Below are 20,763 nucleotides of genomic sequence, written 5' to 3'. Positions count from 1 at the left end.
AGAACAAGACGTGACGGTGGAAAGACACAGCCCAATCCCTGCTGAATTCCTAAGAGAAATGCAAAATCATTCCCCAGAAAAAGAGAAACTGCAATGGGAAACAGAAGGAGCCACTCAACACAAGAACAGACTCTATGCAGTAGAAAACAAGCCATGCGTGACACGATCATTGTTTGAAGTAATTGCCAAATTGAGCCATGGGAGGAGCCATGTCTCAACAGGAGGGATGATCAGTACAGTACAACAAACAATGCATGTTCCCAGAGGTCTCCAAACTTACCTCAATTATTTTGCAGAAACTGTCTAAACTGCTGTAGACACAACTCTCAAGGCAATGAACTACCCAAGCATGGAACAAGGCAAACAGGAACATATCCCTTCGAGCTTCTGAACATGGATTTCATCAAACTGAACCAAAGTGCTGGACTCGTCGAACAAACCATTAGAACAGTAAAACTCCGACTCAGAAAAACCATGGAAGATACAGGAAAACCATGGCAAGAATGCCTGAGCCTGGTAGAAACGTACATGAGAATCATTCCAACAGCACAGGGATGCACACCATTTGAGGCAGTGAAAGACAGAATCTTCCACTAACAATGTGGGAAAAAGATCTGGTGGTAAAAGAGAAAGGAGAAACAGAATCCCTCAATAAGTGGTTATGCAAAATGTTCCAAGAAAGAACTGTGATGAATGCAAAATAATCTGCCGACATCTTCTCTGTCTCCCACAGAGGAGGTCCTGTCCCCAGGAGACCTGGTACTCGTCAAGGTGATAAAAAGAAAGTGCTGGTCTTCTCCACGTTGGGACGGACCTCACCGTGTGATTTTGGCCATCATCATCACCGCTCTGTGTTCAACCACATGGGGGGAACGTACCAGAACCTTGGTACACTCCCACTGGAGGAGAATGCCCCACTAGCTGGTTCAGGAAACGATCAGGGGCCCCCAGATCTGCATCCCATTAACCAAGACACCAATCGTCGTTCAAGTACCTTTGCTCAGCCTACAGCTTACTCACTTGGGATTACACAGGACTGACTCCAGTTATTTTTATTGGTACCTACAAGCTCCCAGAGTCTGAATGGTCTGGCCAGACACCTTGGACCAGGTCCTCCTCCATACAGGCTACAAAACCATCACATGGCCCCTTTCCAAAGAAGCTACCACCATGACCGCTAACTTCACCAAGTTAGCCACCACCATCAAAGATGGTAAACATATGCTAGACCTTACGACCAATATCCAACAAAAAGGCTGCATTAACCTATGCCTCCGACCGGACCGACCAGGAAAAGGCCCCCTCTTTACTATCACCATCCGCACTACTAGTCCAGCCATGGTCCCCAAAGTGATTGGTGTGAACCCCTTCGTACAACCATCCCCCACACGCCTACTCAAAATCCGTCCGGCAGGAACACCTAAGCCTGAGTAGATACACCTTATTCTCGCCCATGTCCAAACACAGGAAGAAAACGACTACAACCCGATGATGAGGAACAGTTGGTACAGATACACCGCACTCACAGCCCGCGCCACAACCAATGAGTTGTTATGTCTGTTCCCTCTTGCCTACTGCCGTAGCCCAACCACAGCTATGGTCCAACCGACAGAACGAAGAACTCGCCAACCTCACCTACAACTGTATCCTGGGTAATCTGAGAGAATCCTTCCAGCAAAGCTCGACCGCCGTACCATTAGCAGCTACAGTCAATACCGCAACGTATGTCCAGTGCAACAACCGAACAGACTGTTATCCATCCTGTTTCAACTTCAGCGGACCGGATCCGAAGACCCCTTTGGACCAAGTTCACGTCACCAGGTGCGCCGAGATCAGACACATTCCTTCCCAATCATGGACAGTACTGGACCAAATATGGTGGCTCTGCGAATGGCAAGTGTATATGATCATCCCCACCAATACAACTGGGGTCTGTGTCCCTACATCTGCATCCGACCACACGTACGTTCTAACAGCAGACTCGATTCCAACTGTCGACGCCAACCCACATCTACCCACCAGGCGTCAACGACGGAGCTTTGATTTCTTCCCCCATGATTCAGTTTGGGGCTCGGATGTCCCCCTCTAATACAAACACTGGTCAGTCTCCTCCAAAATCATGATGGCGGTATTCCCCAGGGTAGGAACAGCGAAGAACACCCTACGTCTGGAAACCATTGACTACAGATTCCAGGCCCGACACTAATCAATTACTTGTTGCCCTGCAAATGACTGAAACGTATCTGTCCAAAGTCTTAGGGACAACTGTCAGTTTTGCCTGTATTTAAGACACACTCACTGGTCATTCGACTAGAGTTGCAGTAACATCGCAGTGAACAGGAGCCCACTGTAGGAACTCTCTGTCCACTTTGCAGTCTGGTCATACATATTTTCTATTTAAATTTATCTCACTCTTTCTTAGCCTGCTCCTGAAGTTGTATTTTCAGTGTGAAGTATGAATGTATTTTATGCTTATTATTATGTATTTTAGTTTACATAGTGTAGTCACTGGAATAGAATTTTGCACCATCTAGTGGTGACTCTCGTCACTACCTCTTTTAGTTAGTGGGGTGCTATCTCTTTCAAACCCCCATTTGTGTATTTCCACGCCTTACGTTTGTCTGTGTCACATGATCCTGTGCTAATAAAACCAGGTTGTTTGTAGGGAGTCGCCAGGAATTCCTAACGGTCATTCAGGAAGATAGACTATCTTTCTGCTCTGGCTACACTGGCGTCCTCCTTCATATGAAGTGGTTAAAATTCTCATCACGACTGGCTGTGTGTTTCCTCTGCTCCGATATTATTGAATGTATATGGTCTTAAACCTGACATTTTCTGGTGCCGAAAACCCCGGAGATTCATTTCTGAATTTCTCGGACCGCACCGCGGTGGACTGAAGGCCAAGAATTACTGACGTCAGCCCTCTTACTTTGAAAGAGGGGGCATTTCGGTCGATCGCGGCCCGTTTGAAGAAAGGAACCGGGCCGGAGAAAAGAGGAGACAGACAGACGGTAAGTGCATTTAAAAATTTATATATAACAAGTCTGGCGAAAATCCCGTTTTTCCAATCGTGAAAAAGTCGAAGAAAAACGTTCCATAAATAGGAAATATTTGCATATCGTTGGGGAGTATGTATGTCAAAAAATAGAGGTAATACACAAGATATGCGGCGAATGCGCACTTCGGCCATAGGTGACGTTCGTAAGACGAGCTGGTGACGCGGCTTGGCTAGGGGGTGAAAAAATCCCTCGTAAAGGATTTTTGGAGATTGTTCAAAATAAGGGAAACCTTCCAAAAATAATGCACTCGATGAGTAAAAAGCGCTAAATAAAAAGTAATCATTATATCGAGATATAATAAAAACGGAAGTACGCCGTGACGCGCGCAGGCCTTGCGAAATAAAAGAATAATTGTTACAAAGTCGACGTAGACGGATAAATAGGATAATAACGTTATTTAAAAAAAAAAAGATAATAAATTAGTTGGGACGTCCCTAAAAACCCTAAAATCCTAAAAATCCTAAAGAAATATATTAATAGAGTAACATTTGACCATTGTTTGATCCAGAATGGGCTCTGGGAATAGTAAAGAATATCCAGCTGATGTGAAATTCATGCAAAGACATTTTCCTGACAATTGCGCCCATATAGAAGAATGGATCAAGAAGAACCAAGCACATGGTTGGGGGGGGAAATTGTTAGTGGAACCTTTGCAAACTATTCAAAGGAATTTAGAAGTAAAAAAAAGCTGTAAACAAAGGGAAAAAGCAAGAAAAAATATGTAAGCAGCTAGAAGATATTCAAGTTTGGATTGAACAAGCTACTAAATGAGAAGAACAAAGAACTGAAAAGAAAATCAAGAAGGCCACACAAAGAAATACAATGGCCGCCGTGGTTGTTAGGCCCTTGGATGAAACAACAGCAAGAAGCCCACTTTACGACCAGCCCCCCTACACAGATGCAGACACTCCTCACCCAACATTCCAAACACCCCTGGTACGGACAGAAAAAAGGGAGTCACCCAGTCTTCCTCCCACTCCTTTCACACATCTCAAGGAACAAAGCATATGGCATGGAAAACTACCCCAAGATGGAGTCGGAGAAGAGGACCCTGAGCATGTAAATGCCACTACAGGTATGAACCAAAATCACTTGGGTTCGATTGTCTCCCCACAGATGCAGACGAGAGCACAAAGAGAAAGAAGGGAAGAAGGACAACTCTACCCTTCACTGGTGGCGTTCCAAGAGCCTCACTCCTACCCACCACAATGGGCACCACCAGGTCAGATATATCCTATGGTTGAAGTAGCAAATCCACATTTTCAGGTGAATGGAGATCAAAGTAGAACCATTCTCGTCCACCGTCCATGGACTGAGTCTGATTACACTGAAGCATGCAGAGGGCTGGGAGACCCGACCAAGAACCCGACTGAATGGTCTAATAATTTTGAACAACTGAGACAAACCTTCCACCTGAACGGAGCAGAGACAAAAAGAGCGTTCATCATAAGTCTGAGACACAACTTTTCCAGAGTGAGAGGAAATTTTGATGAAAGAGATAAACAAGGGAAAGTTCACCCACACGACTCAGATGACCTAACGCAGTCAGTAGAAGGAGTCCTGGCCCGAGTGCGAGAGACCTGGCGCCCAACGCCATGTTATGATAAAATCAGGGCCACAAGACAAGAACCAGGAGAAGGAGTCCATAAATTTAGAGCAAGATTTGAGGAAGTTTTCAAAACCCATAGTGGGATTCCAGAAGACCAGAATGAGCAAGGGGTGTACCAAGCCCAACTAAGACAAACATTTCTGGAAGGGCTCCTGCCCGAAATCAAAGGTTTCGTACAAAAATACTGTATCACATACCGAACCTCGCCCATGAATCAACTCATGGAGTGGGTGATTCATGCTGAGGAGAGACACCGCCAAAAACAGGCAAGCTCAGGAGTTAATGCTCTGACCCAAGCCATGGCCTCGTTGGTGAACCAAGACTCATCACAAGTGTTTTACCATCGAGGACGTGGGAGGGGAAGAGGTCGAGGAGGACATGACCCACAAAAAAGAGCAAATGAAGAAGACAGGTGTTACAAGTGTGGAAAAAAAGGACACTTTATTCGAGACTGCAAAGCTCAACTCAAGGGAAGAAAAAGACCCCCACCGTACAACGTTGAAAGTGAATATCGAGAATGACGCCAGAAGAAAGAGGAACGGAAGCCTGACACTGAAGAGGAAACGGAAGAAAGCGATAGGGAGGACGAAGAAACCCCCTGCTCGCCAGCAGAAGTGTTAGACTTAACCGAAATCATGTCCACCCTATGGGAAAGAGATAGCAAACCATTCTACACCCTACTGGTAGGACAAACACAAATACCAGTAAAATTTTTGTGCGACACTGGAGCAGATAAATCAGTTATCAAAGACAAAGTACCCGGATTGATACCAGGAAAGGAGTGGATCACTGTGATAGGGGCAGGAGGACACACGGAGCTGTTGAGGAAGTCAAGAAAAATAAGTGTAACAGATGAAAATGGGCGAAACCATGAAGCAAAATTCGTCCTGAGTAAGAACTGTCCTGTGAACCTCTTGGGAAGAGATCTTCTCCGTAAATTAGAAATTAGCCTTATTCCCACAGACGATGGCATGAAACCAGTCCACAGGTGGGAGGAAGCAGGGATTCAAGTGGTTGAAGGTCAAGAGGAGCCTCATACGTTTTACTCCCTGGATTTAACAACACAAGAGCCCTCATCTGTAGTCAAACATTTGAAATCCAAAGTTGAACATGTGGATGGACAAGAACAAACTCACTGGCCATTACACATCACTGTAAAATTTGGGAAAGCTAGAACGGGATTTGTTAAACAATTCGAGCGACTGGGACCACAACCAGTTAGATTGGAGTACCTGTACTCAACAGCAGATGGAGACGCAGCCGCCACGGTGGACTTGCCACCTCAAGTAAAAAAGCTGCTACAGTTTGATATAACGCCCCATGTGTCCATAAAGAGGAAACCTCACAGGCCCTGGAAGGACCTGGGATGCATGGTGGAATTCTTGGAGAGCAGAAGTGAGGAGTTGTGGTCGCATCAGACTCCCACAATCAGCATACTAACAAACACCTCATATGGGACAGTCACAAGGCAGAAGTTGAAGTGGATGACTCGAGCGAATCCAAGAACACATTTGACTGCGTGACAATATTACATACTCCTACAAGCTGAAGACTTCCCTACAGTCCCAAGTACACTGTGGGCCAAATCAAAAGCAGACGTAGGAAAAATGAACACAGCAAAAGAGGTACGAATTCAACCCAAGACATCATTCCGACCAAGAGCCAAACAATATGCCCTCAAACCAGATGCTATAGATGGCATCAGACCAGTAATTAAAGAAATGCTCGAAGCAGGCATTCTAATTGAAAGTCCAACAAGCGAATGCAACACTCCCATCTTTCCCGTGAAGAAAGCAGAGACGGGTAAATGGAGATTGGTCCAAGATTTAAGACAGGTCAATACAGCAGTGCAAACAAGAGCACCATGTGTTCCAGACCCACATACACTCTTGAATGAGCTAAAACCACATCAAAAATTCTTTACAGTAATTGACCTAAGCAATGCATTTTTCTCTATTCCATTACACAAAACGGCCCAAGGCTGGTTTGGTTTCACGTTTGAGGGAATCAAATACACATACACAAGGCTGCCACAAGGGTTCTGTGATAGCCCTACAATATTCTCACAAGAGATCGCAGCATGCATCAGTCAACATGAACATAAAGACACCACACAGATCCTAGTATATGTAGACGATATACTGGTAGCCAGTCCCACAGAAGAAGAGAATAAAGAAGAATCCATCAGATTATTCAAGCATCTAGAGCGAACTGGCAACAAGGCGTCACTGACAAAACTGCAGTACTGCCAGGAGTCAGTCACCTTCCTGGGACATCGGGTCTCACAGGAAGGAAGACAGCTAACAGATGGAAGACGAGAAGCTATCCAACAATGTCCGAAACCGCAGACAAAAAAGCAAATGATGGCCTTCTTAGGCCTAACTAACTACTGTCGGAGCTGGATTCCAAATTATGCAGAGCTAACTCAGCCACTGCTAAGCATGATTTATGCTACTGAGATGACAATGAGGGATCCAGTAACATGGACTGAAGAAGGGAATCGAACATTCCTAGAAGTGAAACAGCAAATTTTGGAATCAGGAGTCCTAGCACTTCCTGACTACGAGAAACCATTCACCCAAACGGTGACTTGCAAAGAGACTTTCATGACATCAGTGTTATTACAACCATATGGAACAAAGATGAGACCAGTAGCGTTCTACTCAAAACGACTGGACCCAGTTGCAGCTGCTCTACCTTCGTGTGTACGAGCAGTATGTGCAGCAGCGTTAGCCGTCCAGATGACAGCTGAACTTGTGCTGTTCCATCCACTCACACTCCTAGTCCCCCATGAAGTGGATCTGCTGATAACACAAACTAAAATGTCATTTCTGTCACCAGCAAGACACCTAGCCATAACAGCTACACTGTTATCGCAACCCCATCTCACCATCAAGCGATGCAATACCTTGAACCCAGCAACGCTGATACCAACTGAAGAAGACGGAGATCCACACCAATGTGATGAAAGGACCAGCGAAAGCTGTAAACCTAGACCAGATCTTAAAGACACTCCTATTCCAGACAGCACCTATGTATATGTAGATGGATCAGCATCCAAATCAGAACAAGGAAAAAATCAAGTAGGATTCGCAGTCGTCACAGACAACGAAGTCTTATGTGCAGAAAAACTGCCATCCAATCTCTCAGCTCAAGCTGCAGAAATTATAGCGTTAACAAAAGCATGCACATTGTTTAAAAGTAAAAAAGTCACAATTTATACAGACAGCCAATACGCACACTCAACTCTACATGTATTTGCTGCACAATGGAAGAGGAGAGGGATGAAAACATCTACAGGCAAATCAGTAGAACATGCTGAACTGCTAAAACAAATGCTTAATGCAGTACTACTTCCCAGCCATATAGCTGTATGCAAATGTAAGGCACATACTAGAGGCAACGACAGAATTAGTAAAGGGAATGCCAGAGCAGATACAGCAGCTAAAGAAGCAGCACAAACATTTACTGCACAGTACACACAACAACAAAAGAATGAGTCAATCCCAAAAACAGTATTAATTGATATGCAAAACATTGCACCACAAAAAGAAAAAGAGGCATGGATAGATGAAGGTGCAGAACAGTCTGCCGAGGGTCTATACACAACAAAAGGCCTACCATGCTTACCAAAGAATTTATTCCAAATGGTAGCAAAACTGAGCCATGGGAAATCTCATGTCTCAACAGGGGGGATGATGGACATGGTACAGCGTGTGTTCCATGTGCCAACAGGTCTAAATACCTACTTTAAAAATTTTTGTAGGAACTGCTTAATTTGTTGCAGACATAACGTGCAAGGTAACCTCAGACCCAAACGGGGCCAATGCCCAAAAGGTACGTACCCTTTTGAAATTATACACATGGATTTTATTGAATTATCCAAAAGCAACCACTATAAATACTGCTTAGTCTTGATTGACTCATTCTCTAAATGGACTGAGATAGTCCCAGCCAGATCACCAGATGCATTAACGGTGGCGAAAGCCATCTGTAAACACATAATCCCAGAACATGGGATCCCCAGAATTATCTGGAGCGATAATGGCGCTCATTTTGTTAACAGCATAGTCCAACAAATGGCAAACCATCTAGGAATAAGTTTAAAAAACCACTGCTCATACCATCCGCAGAGTGCAGGACTGGTAGAGAGAACAAATGGTACGATAAAATTAAGACTTAAGAAAACCATGGAAGAAACAAAAAAGCCATGGCCAGAATGCCTACCAATTGTTAAAACTTATATGCGGATAGTACCAACTAGCTCGGGATTAACACCTTTCGAAATAGTTCATGGAAGACCATTCCAACTCCCCCTATGGGAAGGTGAACCATGGCAAGAAGCAAAGGGCGAGGCGGATCCACTCACAGAGTGGATGGTAAAGATGTTTAGAGAGAAACTCGTCCAAGATACATGTAAGCTGCCATTATCCCCTTTGTCCCCCTTGCAGGAGGTGGTGAAGCCGGGTGACCAAATCCTGATCCGAGCCATAAAAAGGAAATCCTGGTCTTCTGCGCGCTGGGAAGGTCCGTTTGTGGTCCAACTCACCACCCCTACAGCGGTAAAGATTGCTGAGAGGTCTACGTGGATTCACCAATCTCAGGTCAAGGTGGTTCGAAACATAGGGGACTGTGAGTAGACTGCAAGCCGGACGGTATCAAAACCCTTGTCCGTGGAACATCATCAGACGTCTGCTCACCTGCCCCAAACGCCCCCCGTTTTAACTTTGACATTTCGTAGACTTTGCATTCCCGCGCAGAAACCAAAATGAAAGCTGCCGCCACCCTCATCACAGCGACTCTACTATCAGCCGCAACTTGGGCGTGGCTGGATGCCCTGCCCACTGAGACTCGAGCAGGAAATCGAGATGGTCCCATGCTACTGTCGCAAAAAAGAGTGAAGTGGTATGAAAAGAACAATCCAAAAAATCATTTTGAAGAAAATATGTGGTATAATTTCATGGTATTTCAGAAGAAACAAACTGGTGTGAAAGAAAGTTGTTATGTGTGCAGCCGTATGCCTTATTCCGCAGGTACCCCACCAGTGTATCCCAAGGCAATCGACCCTTATACCTATGACACCTACACACCTCTATGGTATCCCGACATACTGAGATCACGGTACCTAGAAGGTGTATTAAGATCTGTGGTTCTCGAGGTTGATGCCACTGTACCACCTTTAACAGGTAGAAAATTCACAAAGCTTTTGAACTATAATTGGACAGATCTAGTCATGTTAAACAACATCCCATACCCACGTAATTTTAAGGCAGTGTGTTTCGCTAGTAATATGACATTCTGGGGTAGGTCCAGACCAGTAGGAGAAGTCCCCATGAAGTACTGCAGTCAGGTAATTACCCCATGCACGCGAAACACCACTAACAAAGATCAGTTCAATGCCACAGGAGCGCCCCCAGGTGCCACCTGCAGGGACTATTACACTCTCCCTGATGTAATGGGCACTGATCCCCAAGAGGATGGGTATTGGATGTGTGGGTATACAGTATATTTGGGTTTGCCCACAGCATGGAATGGTCGCTGTGCAATGGTGCAGATGGTTCAAAATGCATTCCTTTTAAGGGGAGTGAAAATATCAGTAAGACATAAGAGATTTACACCTGTACAATTTAAACCACATGATTCAATTTGGGGTAGTGATGTCCCTGATGATCACAAATTATGGTCCACCTCCGAGAAAGTCATACTGTCACTACTTCCACAGATTGGAGTGGGTAAAGTTATGCTCCGTGTAGAAACATTGAATTATCGGATGGGACTGTTTATTAACCAAACTATCAAGGCTCTACAGGGCATAGCAGATGAATTACAAGCCCTTAGAGAAATGGAGCTCCAAGACCGTATGGTCTTGGATTTGATAACAGCCAAGGATGGAGGTGTGTGCGCCATAGTCGGAGAACACTGTTGTACTTTCATCCCAGATGAAACCGGTGACGAAGGTAACATTACTCATGCAATAGCGGAAATGAAAGCCTTGGCCAACGCCATGGCCCAGGATCACTCAGCCATAGGTGCATCACTTTGGTCATGGTTAATATCCGGGTCGTGGTTCGCGATTCTGCTTAAATTTTTAACACCATTACTTGCAATTATGTTACTCTTCTGTATTTTTTCAATGTGTATAATTCCTTGTATGAAAACTGTGGTTCGAAATACTATCCAGCATACGCTGGTAGCTTACAGCGACATACAGTATCACCGCATGACATGCCGCAATGAAGATTCTCCCACCATTTTGAAATACGAGGAGTAACGGTATGTTGAGTCATCCGGGAAATTGTACACGTTTTAACTTCAAAACTGTGTTCGCTCATAAAGAGGGACACAGAGGGATTTTCTTATATAACCTTATAACTACCTCACGTTTTTTCACCTGTGCCTTCACAAATGATTTTATTATTTTCTTATATAACCTTAGAACTACCTCACGTTTTTCACCTGTGCCTTCACAAATTATTTTATTGTTTTCTTATAGCTACCTCACATTTTTCACAAGTGCCTTCACATATGACTTTATTGTTTCCCATACTCTTTGATAAGTAACTGTTAATGATGTTTATATTCTAGTACCTTAGTAGGAGGGATATAAATTGATGTTAAATGAAAATTCTTTCAAAGTTACTAAAGGGGGGAAATGTGAAGTATGAATGTATTTTATGCTTATTATTATGTATTTTAGTTTACATAGTGTAGTCACTGGAATAGAATTTTGCACCATCTAGTGGTGACTCTCGTCACTACCTCTTTTAGTTAGTGGGGTGCTATCTCTTTCAAACCCCCATTTGTGTATTTCCACGCCTTACGTTTGTCTGTGTCACATGATCCTGTGCTAATAAAACCAGGTTGTTTGTAGGGAGTCGCCAGGAATTCCTAACGGTCATTCAGGAAGATAGACTATCTTTCTGCTCTGGCTACACTGGCGTCCTCCTTCATATGAAGTGGTTAAAATTCTCATCACGACTGGCTGTGTGTTTCCTCTGCTCCGATATTATTGAATGTATATGGTCTTAAACCTGACATTCAGACCTAACAAACATTTCAGTTTTTTTGCCCTAATGTGCGTTTCATGCGCTGAAAATCATGTTTTGGCCAAGTATCATAGTTTTCACTATAACTTAACCTAACCCTAACCCTAACCCTAACTTTCATCACTTAGAATGATATCAAATGAAAAACCTACTTAATTTGGATGATTATACACTATATACACAGTAACTATGTGTCACTGACAGTTTGTTTCGCAGCGGGGGAACATTTCAGTTTTTATTGCCTTAATGTGCATTTCATGCGCTGAAAATCACGTTTTGGCCAAGTATCATAGTTTTCACTATAACTTAATTTCTAGCACTTAGAATGATGCAAAATGAAAAACTTACTTGAATTGGACAATTATACACTATATACACAGTAACTATGTGCCTCTGAGTGTATGTTTCGCAGCAGGGGAACATTTCAGTTTTTATTGCCTTAACGTGCGTTTCATGCGCTGAAAATCACGTTTTGGCCAAGTATCATAGTTTTCACTATAACTTAATTTCTAGCACTTAGAATGATGCTAAATGCAATACTTACTTGAATTGGATGATTTTACACTATAGACACAGTAACTATGTGCCTCTGACAGTTTGTTTCGCAGCAGGGGAACATTTCAGTTTTTATTGCCTTAACGTGGGTTTCATGCGCTGAAAATCACGTTTTGGCCAAGTATCATAGTTTTCACTATAACTTAATTTCTAGCACTTAGAATGATGCTAAATGCAATACTTACTTGAATTGGATGATTTTACACTATAGACACAGTAACTATGTGCCTCTGGCAGTTTGTTTCGCAGCAGGGGAACATTTCAGTTTTTATTGCCTTAACGTGCGTTTCATGCGCTGAAAATCACGTTTTGGCCAAGTATCATAATTTTCACTATAACTTAATTTCTATCACTTAGAATGATGCCAAATGAAAAACTTACTTGAATTGGACAATAATACACTATATACACAGTAACTATGTGTCTCTGACAGTTTGTTTCGCAGCAGGGGAACATTTCAGTTTTTATTGCCTTAACGTGCGTTTCATGCGCTGAAAATCACGTTTTGGCCAAGTATCATAATTTTCACTATAACTTAATTTATATCACTTAGAATGATGCCAAATGAAAAACTTACTTGAATTGGACAATTATACACTATATACACAGTAACTATGTGTCTCTGACAGTTTGTTTCGCAGCAGGGGAACATTTCAGTTTTTATTGGCTTAACGTGCGTTTCATGCGCTGAAAATCACGTTTTGGCCAAGTATCATAGTTTTCATTATAACTTAATATCTAGCCATTAGAATGATGCCAAATGAAAAACTTATTAAATTATAAAATTTGATGATATTACACTATGTATAGAGAGACATTTGTGTCTCTGACAGTTTTACACAGTTTTACAAGTTATGACTCCAGACTCTTAATTTACAATTCTGCCTTTATGGATACATTGCATCACCACCCCTTGAGTGGATCACTTACCTCTCACTGTCTTTCACTTACCTTCATTCAGCATGTAGGTGTCAGATCACCTTGTACCTAATGTCTATTCATATTACCTCACCCGAAGTTATTACACAGAAGGGATTGTGTTGTGTTACCCCAAGTTTAGAGTCCCAACGGATGTGGGAAACTTACAGCGTCTGTCTGCCAGAGAGCAGCAGCTGGAACCGATTGTGACCAGGGTGGCATGGGTCCCTGATCATGTCCCTGGCTCTGCTGAGGTAACGAGGGCTGGCAATGTCTTCCAGTGAGGGCAGAGTAGCCGACGTTCTTCTGCGTAGTGGTGATACCTTTCTAAATAGCCTTTTTGTCTGCTGCCGTTCTTCCCGCGTACCACCAAATGTGCTTTTTATGTGCTGATAAGCACGTTTTGGTCGAATATGAAAGTTTTCAAGTGTGCACTTGACCCTAGATGACCTGGAGAGTGACAGTTACTCCTGAAGTTGAACCTCTTTTCATCGCACAATACAAGGAAAAAATTGCAAACCCTGTTAGCCAGCCTTTCTTATATTTCTCGAGGCGAACAAACAATTGCAAGGCCAACTAGTTAGTCTTTCTTACATTCCACCATCTTTTAATTCAATTGTAAAACCAGTTTGGCTAGTCTACCTTGCATTCTACGATCTTAAAAAACAAAGTTAAACCAGTATGACCACATGGTGCGACAAGAATAAACAATTATTAAGCCAGTTAGCCAGTCCATCCCACAATTCCCTCCTTTTGTGTCTGTGAAAATATCGAAATATTGAAGTGGCTGTTTCCATGAGCCAGAGAAGAACCAGTCAAGCCATCCTCGTTGTGGAACCGGATCTCCGGTCACAGCTCTCTGCATGTTCCTAATAGCCTGCAGGGCATCATGGACCGAGCAGGACATGCCGGCAGGGATGAAGGGGCAGCACGAGTCTCCCACCATGAAACACACACAGCCCCGCTGGGTGGCCACTCCGTCAAGAGCAGGGCAGCCCTGGCAAATCACCTGGGCCATAGCGGCTACCCAGCCTGACTGATGCGCCGACACAGGCCCGGAACCTGCCTTCAATGGTCTTCAAATGCAGGGCGTTCCTTGCCGCTCCCACTCAAGGGAACTGAGCCATTACGATTTTGGATGAGACTGACCAGTATTTGTGTTTGAGGGACACATCCGAGCCACACACTGGATCATGGTCGTGAGCTCCGTCAATAATGTGCCCAAATGGAGGTCATTGATTCGGGAATAACAGAACTTCTGAAGATCCCTAGATCAGGGGTGGCCAACCAGTCAGAGACCAAGAGCCACATTTTTTACCGTGTTACCGCAAAGAGCCACATTTTTTACTGTGTTACCGCAAAGAGCCACATCACACAGATTTATTGTAAATGTCACACACCAGCATAGTAATGACATAAATTGACTCCTACAGTACTAACAGCACAGGCCAGTCATTATCAACAATGAACATTGTGTGTGCACTGTCTCACACAAACAAACTCTCAGTTCAACCAAGTCCACAAACAAAAATATAATAATTTACAATAGCGTTTTTCTTTTTCTATGCATGTTACTTAGTGGGACTTCTGTCATAAAATCAGCGCCTATTTTTGCGCAACATTCGCTCCTTGTGAGCTGTCATTTATTATGAATGGCTTTTCGCTAGTTAAAAGCCATTCATAATAAATGACAGCTCACAAGGAGCGAATGTTGCGCAAAAATAGGCGCTGATTTTATGACAGAAGTCCCACTAAGTAACATGCATAGAAAAAGAAAAACGCTATTGTAAATTATTATATTTTTGTTTGTGGACTTGGTTGAACTGAGAGTTTGTCTGTGTGAGACAGTGCACACACAATGTTCATGCGAGGCAGACCAAGGCGAGAGTGCTCAGCCGGGAGCAGCCAATAGGAGAGCGAGGTGTACACCCACGTGGTGGGCGAACTAGCGCGCCCACCACGTGGGTGTACACCTCGCTCTCCTATTGGCTGCTCCCGGCTGAGCACTCTCGCCTTGGTCTGCCTCGCACGGGGTGTGGCTTTTTCAGCCGACGCTCGATCTTTGGGATACTTTTTGTGTGCGCGACGCCGTTCATTGTCGCTTCTGGTTCACGGGAGCTCTCCCACTCTGTTAAAAACGTTTACTCAAATGACCTTGCTCCTACTGGGAAACTTTGAGGTATTTTCATCCCAAGCACATGCGCATTGGACGAAAATACCGTATTGAACTCAAGCGAAGCGCACACGCAAAAAAAAATAAAACACAAATACAAACTTTGATATGGACGTAAGAGCCGCATGAAACCGGGCAAAGAGCCGCATGCGGCTCGCGAGCCGCGGGTTGGCCACCCCTGCCCTAGATGATTATTTTTATACATAATAATCAAAAATACATCCCCATCGTCAATGGATACAATTATTCGGGTAAATTCACCAACCAGAACAGACTGGGCCTGGTTCTAATACAACCACTATTTTAATCGCAGAATGCCTGTTTTGGACACTGTTTATGGTGGGAAAATAGCTCCAGAACCATCCTGGATCATTATTTTTACACAGAATAGTGAACATACATCCATCTACACATTCAACACTAATTATGGGTAGAAGCACTAACCAGAACCGACTGGGCCCGGTTCTAATACGACCACTATTTTAATCGCAAAATGCCTGTTTTGGACAATGTTTATGGTGGGAAACATTATTTTTATAGAAAATAGTGAAACTACATCTACCTACTCAATCAACACAAATTCTGGGTAAATACACCAACCAGAACCGATTGGGCCTTGTTCTAATACAACCACTATTTTTATCGCAAAATGTTTTGGACACTATTGACGGTGGGAAATATTCCCAAAACATCCCTGCGTCTTTAATTTTACACATAATAGTGAAAATGCATCCATCCACACAATTGACACTAAATCTGGGTAAAAGCGGCAACCAGAACCGACTGGGCCCGGTTCTAATACGACCACTATTTTAATCGCAAAATGCCTGTTTTGGACAATGTTTATGGTGGGAAACATTATTTTTATAGAAAATAGTGAAACTACATCCACCTACTCAACCAACACAAATTCTGGGTAAATACACCAACCAGAACCGATTGGGCCTTGTTCTAATACAACCACTATTTTTATCGCAAAATGTTTTGGACACTATTGACGGTGGGAAATATTCCCAAAACATCCCTGCATCTTTAATTTTACACATAATAGTGAAAATGCATCCATCCACACAATTGACACTAAATCTGGGTAAAAGCGGCAACCAGAACCGACTGGGCCCGGTTCTAATACGACCACTATTTTAATCGCAAAATGCCTGTTTTGGACACTTTTTGTGGTGGGAAATAGCTCCAGAACCATCCTGGATCTTTATTGTTATACAAAATAGTGAAAATACATCCACTCACACAATACACACAAATTCTGGGTAAAAGCACCAACCAAAACCGACTGGGCCTGTTTCTAAACCACCACTTGTGAATAAAGTGACCAAATGAAAGTAATTCAGTCGGGCATAACAGAACTTCTGAACATCGCTAGATGATTATTTCTATACAAAATAGTCAAGTATACATCCCCATCATAATTGGACACAAGTTCCGTATACAAACACCCACCAGAACCGACTGGACCCTGTTATAATGCAACCACTATTTTGTATCGCAAAATGCATGTTTTGGACACTATTTATGGTGGGAAATAGCCCCAGAACTGTCCTGGATCTTTATTTTTAGACAGAATAGTGAAAATACATCTACCCACACAATGGATAAAGCACCAACCAGAACCGACTGGGCCTGGTTCTTAAAAACCACCACTTGTAAATAAAGTGCCCAAATTGAGGTCATTGATTCGGGCATAACAGAACTACTGAACATCCCTAGATGATTATTTTTATACAGAATAATCAAAAATACATCCTTATCAACATTCGACACAATTTCTGGGTAAAAACACCAACCAGAACCGCCTGGGCCTGGTTCTAATACAACCACTATTTTAATCGCAAAATGCCTGCTTTGGACACTGTTTATGGTGGGAAATAGCTCCAGAATCACCTGGAATGATGCCAATGAATGACTTACTTGAATTGGACGATTTTACACTATATACACAGGAACTATGTGTCTGTGACAGTGTGTTTGGCAGCAGGGGAACGTTTCAGTTTTTATTGCCTTAATGTGCTTTTCATGGCCTGATAATCACGCTTTGGCCAAGTATGATAGTTTTCATTGTAACTTAATTTCTATCACTTTGAACGATGCCAAATAAAAAACTTACTTGAATTGGACGATTTTTCACTACATACACAGTAACTCTGTCTCTGACAGTTTGTTTGGCAGCAGGGGAACTTTTCAGTTTTTATTGCCTTAATGTACTTTTCATGCCCTGAAAATCACGTTTTGGCCAAGTAGGATTGTTTTCATTATAACTTAATTTCTAGCTTGAGAATGATCCAAATGGATAACTTACTTGAATTGGACGATTTTTCACTTTATACACAGTAACTATGTGTCTCTGACAGTTTGTTTGGCAGCAGGGGGACATGTGAGAATAGACAAAGTATCTTTGCAAATGCTTGTTCATATTGTGTAAGTTTTTGTGAGTATAACAGCATCATAGTCATCCTTATGGCTGACATGTCAGCATAAACACCCAACTGTCTGACTGAATAAACAATCTTAGTCTTGTGATTGGGGTGACATGTCAGCACAAATACTCAACTGTCCGACACTGATCAATTACTTTTTGCCCTGCAAATGACTGAAATGTATCTGTCAAAAGTCCTAGTGACAACTGTCAGTTTTTCCTGTATTTGAGACACACACACTGGTCATTCGACTAGAGTTGCAGGAACATCGCGTTGAACAGGACCCTACTGTAGGAACTCTCACTGTCCACTTTGCAGTCTGGTAATAAACCAATTGGTCCGGGACCAATGAAAGTAGAACAATAATTAGCAAGGGCTTTATAGTCTTGGTCTGTTAATAGAGTCAGGGACTTAACTAAGACAAAGTCAGGGACTTTGGTCTTTGTGTGTTCAGAGATATTGGGTTAATCACAAAGTAGAGATCACTTTCGGGTAATTTAGAAAATAATTGTTGTTTAAACTATTAAGTAGGTGATTAATATGGGTCAGAAAGCAACAAAAGGAATCGGTTTATTGTCAGAATGCAAAATGAAAATCGGAGAGTTACCGGGACGAGATATCATGGTCCAGCTTGGGCTAAGCCTAGTGGCCACCCAAAATGGCCTCCGACCCAGGGAATTACAGACCAAAAATATCTTCCACACCACCACATCTAACAGCTTCTACTCTCTCGACATTGTCGGGAATGATTCTGCCAAGGTAGCTGAAAGTCTAAGAGAACAGTCTGAAGATATCTGCCCAGCAGCACCAGGGCAGGAACAACAAACATGGCCATTACATGTCACCCTGAAGTTCATGGGAGACCGGACGACAAGTGGTTAAACCAATTCTCACAGTTGCCCACTCAACGAATCATAATTAACCACGTATATGCAACTGACCTAATGGACAACCCATTGCCCCCGGACACATTGCCTATGGGGATGGATCATCATCAAAAACCCTGGATGGAGAAAAACACAACGTATATGCCGTGGTGACTCAAAGAGACAACCTCAAGACAGGACGACTCCCCGGCGACTGGTCTGCACAAGCCGCAGAAATAGTGGCACTGACAGAGGCATGTAGACTATTCCTAGAACAAGACGTGACGGTGGAAAGACACAGCCCAATCCCTGCTGAATTCCTAAGAGAAATGCAAAATCATTCCCCGGAAAAAGAGAAACTGCAATGGGAAACAGAAGGAGCCACTCAACACAAGAACGGACTCTATGCAGTAGAAAACAAGCCATGCGTGACACGATCATTGTTTGAAGTAATTGCCAAATTGAGCCATGGGAGTAGCCATGTCTCAACAGGAGGGATGATCAGTACAGTACAACAAACAATGCATGTTCCCAGAGGTCTCCAAACTTCAATTTTTTTGGCAGGAACTGTCTGAACTGCTGTAGACACAACTCTCAAGGCAATGAACGACCCAAGCATGGAACAAGGCAAACAGGAACATATCCCTTCGAGCTTCTGAACATGGATTTCATCAAACTGAACCAAAGTGCTGGACTCGTCAAACAAACCATTAGAACAGTAAAACTCAGACTCAGAAAAACCATGGAAGATACAGGAAAACGATGGCAAGAATGCCTGAGCCTGGTAGAAACGTACATGAGAATCATTCCAACAGCACAGGGATGCACACCATTTGAGGCAGTGAAAGACAGACCCTTCCACTGAACAATGTGGGAAAAAGATCTGGTGGTAGAAGAGAAAAGAGAAACAGAATCCCTCACTAAGTGGTTATGCAAAATGTTCCAAGAAACAAAACTGTGATGAATGCAAAATAATCTGCCGACATCTTCTCTGTCTCCCACAGAGGAGGTCCTGTCCCCAGGAGACCTGGTACTCGTCAAGGTGATAAAAAGAAAGTGCTGGTCTTCTCCACGTTGGGACGGACCTCACCGTGTGATTTTGGCCATCATCATCACCGCTCTGTGTTCAACCACATGGGGGGAACGTACCAGAACCTTGGTACACTCCCACTGGAGGAGAATGCCCCACTAGCTTGTTCAGGAAACGATCAGGGGCCCCCAGATCTGCATCCCATCAACCAAGACACCAATCGTCGTTCAAGTCCCTTTGCTCAGCCTACAGTTTACTCACTTGGGATTACACAGGACTGACTCCAGTTATTTTTATTGGTACCTACAAGCTCCCAGAGTCTGAGTGGTCTGGCCAGACACCTTGGACCAGGTCCTCCTCCATACAGGCTACAAAACCATCACATGGCCCCTTTCCAAAGAAGCTACCACCATGACCGCTAACTTCACCAAGTTAGCCACCACCATCAAAGATGGTAAACATATGCTAGACCTTACGACCAATATCCAACAAAAAGGCTGCATCAACCTATGCCTCCGACCGGACCGACCAGGAAAAGGCCCCCTCTTTACTATCACCATCCGCACTACTAGTCCAGCCATGGTCCCCAAAGTGATTGGTGTGAACCCCTTCGTACAACCATCCGCCACACGCCTACTCAAAATCCGTCCGGCAGGAACACCTAAGCCTGAGTAGATACACCTTATTCTCGCCCATGTCCAAACACAGGAAGAAAACGACTACAACCTGATGATGAGGAACAGTTGGTACAGATACACCGCACTCACAGCCCGCGCCACAACCAATGAGTTGTTATGTCTGTTCCCTCATGCCTACTGCCACAGCCCAACCACAGCTATGGTCCAACCGACAGAACGAAGAACTCGCCAACCTCACCTACAACTGTATCCTGGGTAATCTGAGAGAATCCTTCCAGCAAAGCTCGACCGCCTACATACCATGGTCGCAGTACCATTAGCAGCTACAGTCAATACCGCAACGTATGTCCAGTGCAACAACCGAACAGACTGTTATCCATCCTGTTTCAACTTCAGCGGACCGGATCCGAAGACCCCTTTGGACCAAGTTCACGTCA

General features: G+C 43.6%; 1 pseudogene; it reads left to right on the top strand.

The window, feature by feature from the left end:
* The first annotated feature begins 4,071 nt into the window (after positions 1-4,071).
* Positions 4,072-20,763, top strand: part of LOC144197727 (titin-like) — a 165,541-nt pseudogene continuing 148,849 nt past the window's right edge.

Source organism: Stigmatopora nigra, chromosome 6, assembly GCF_051989575.1.
Source record: "Stigmatopora nigra isolate UIUO_SnigA chromosome 6, RoL_Snig_1.1, whole genome shotgun sequence".
Lineage (NCBI taxonomy): Eukaryota > Metazoa > Chordata > Actinopteri > Syngnathiformes > Syngnathidae > Stigmatopora > Stigmatopora nigra.
Note: the sequence above shows the minus strand (reverse complement) of the source record. Positions and strands in the feature narration are given on the sequence as shown.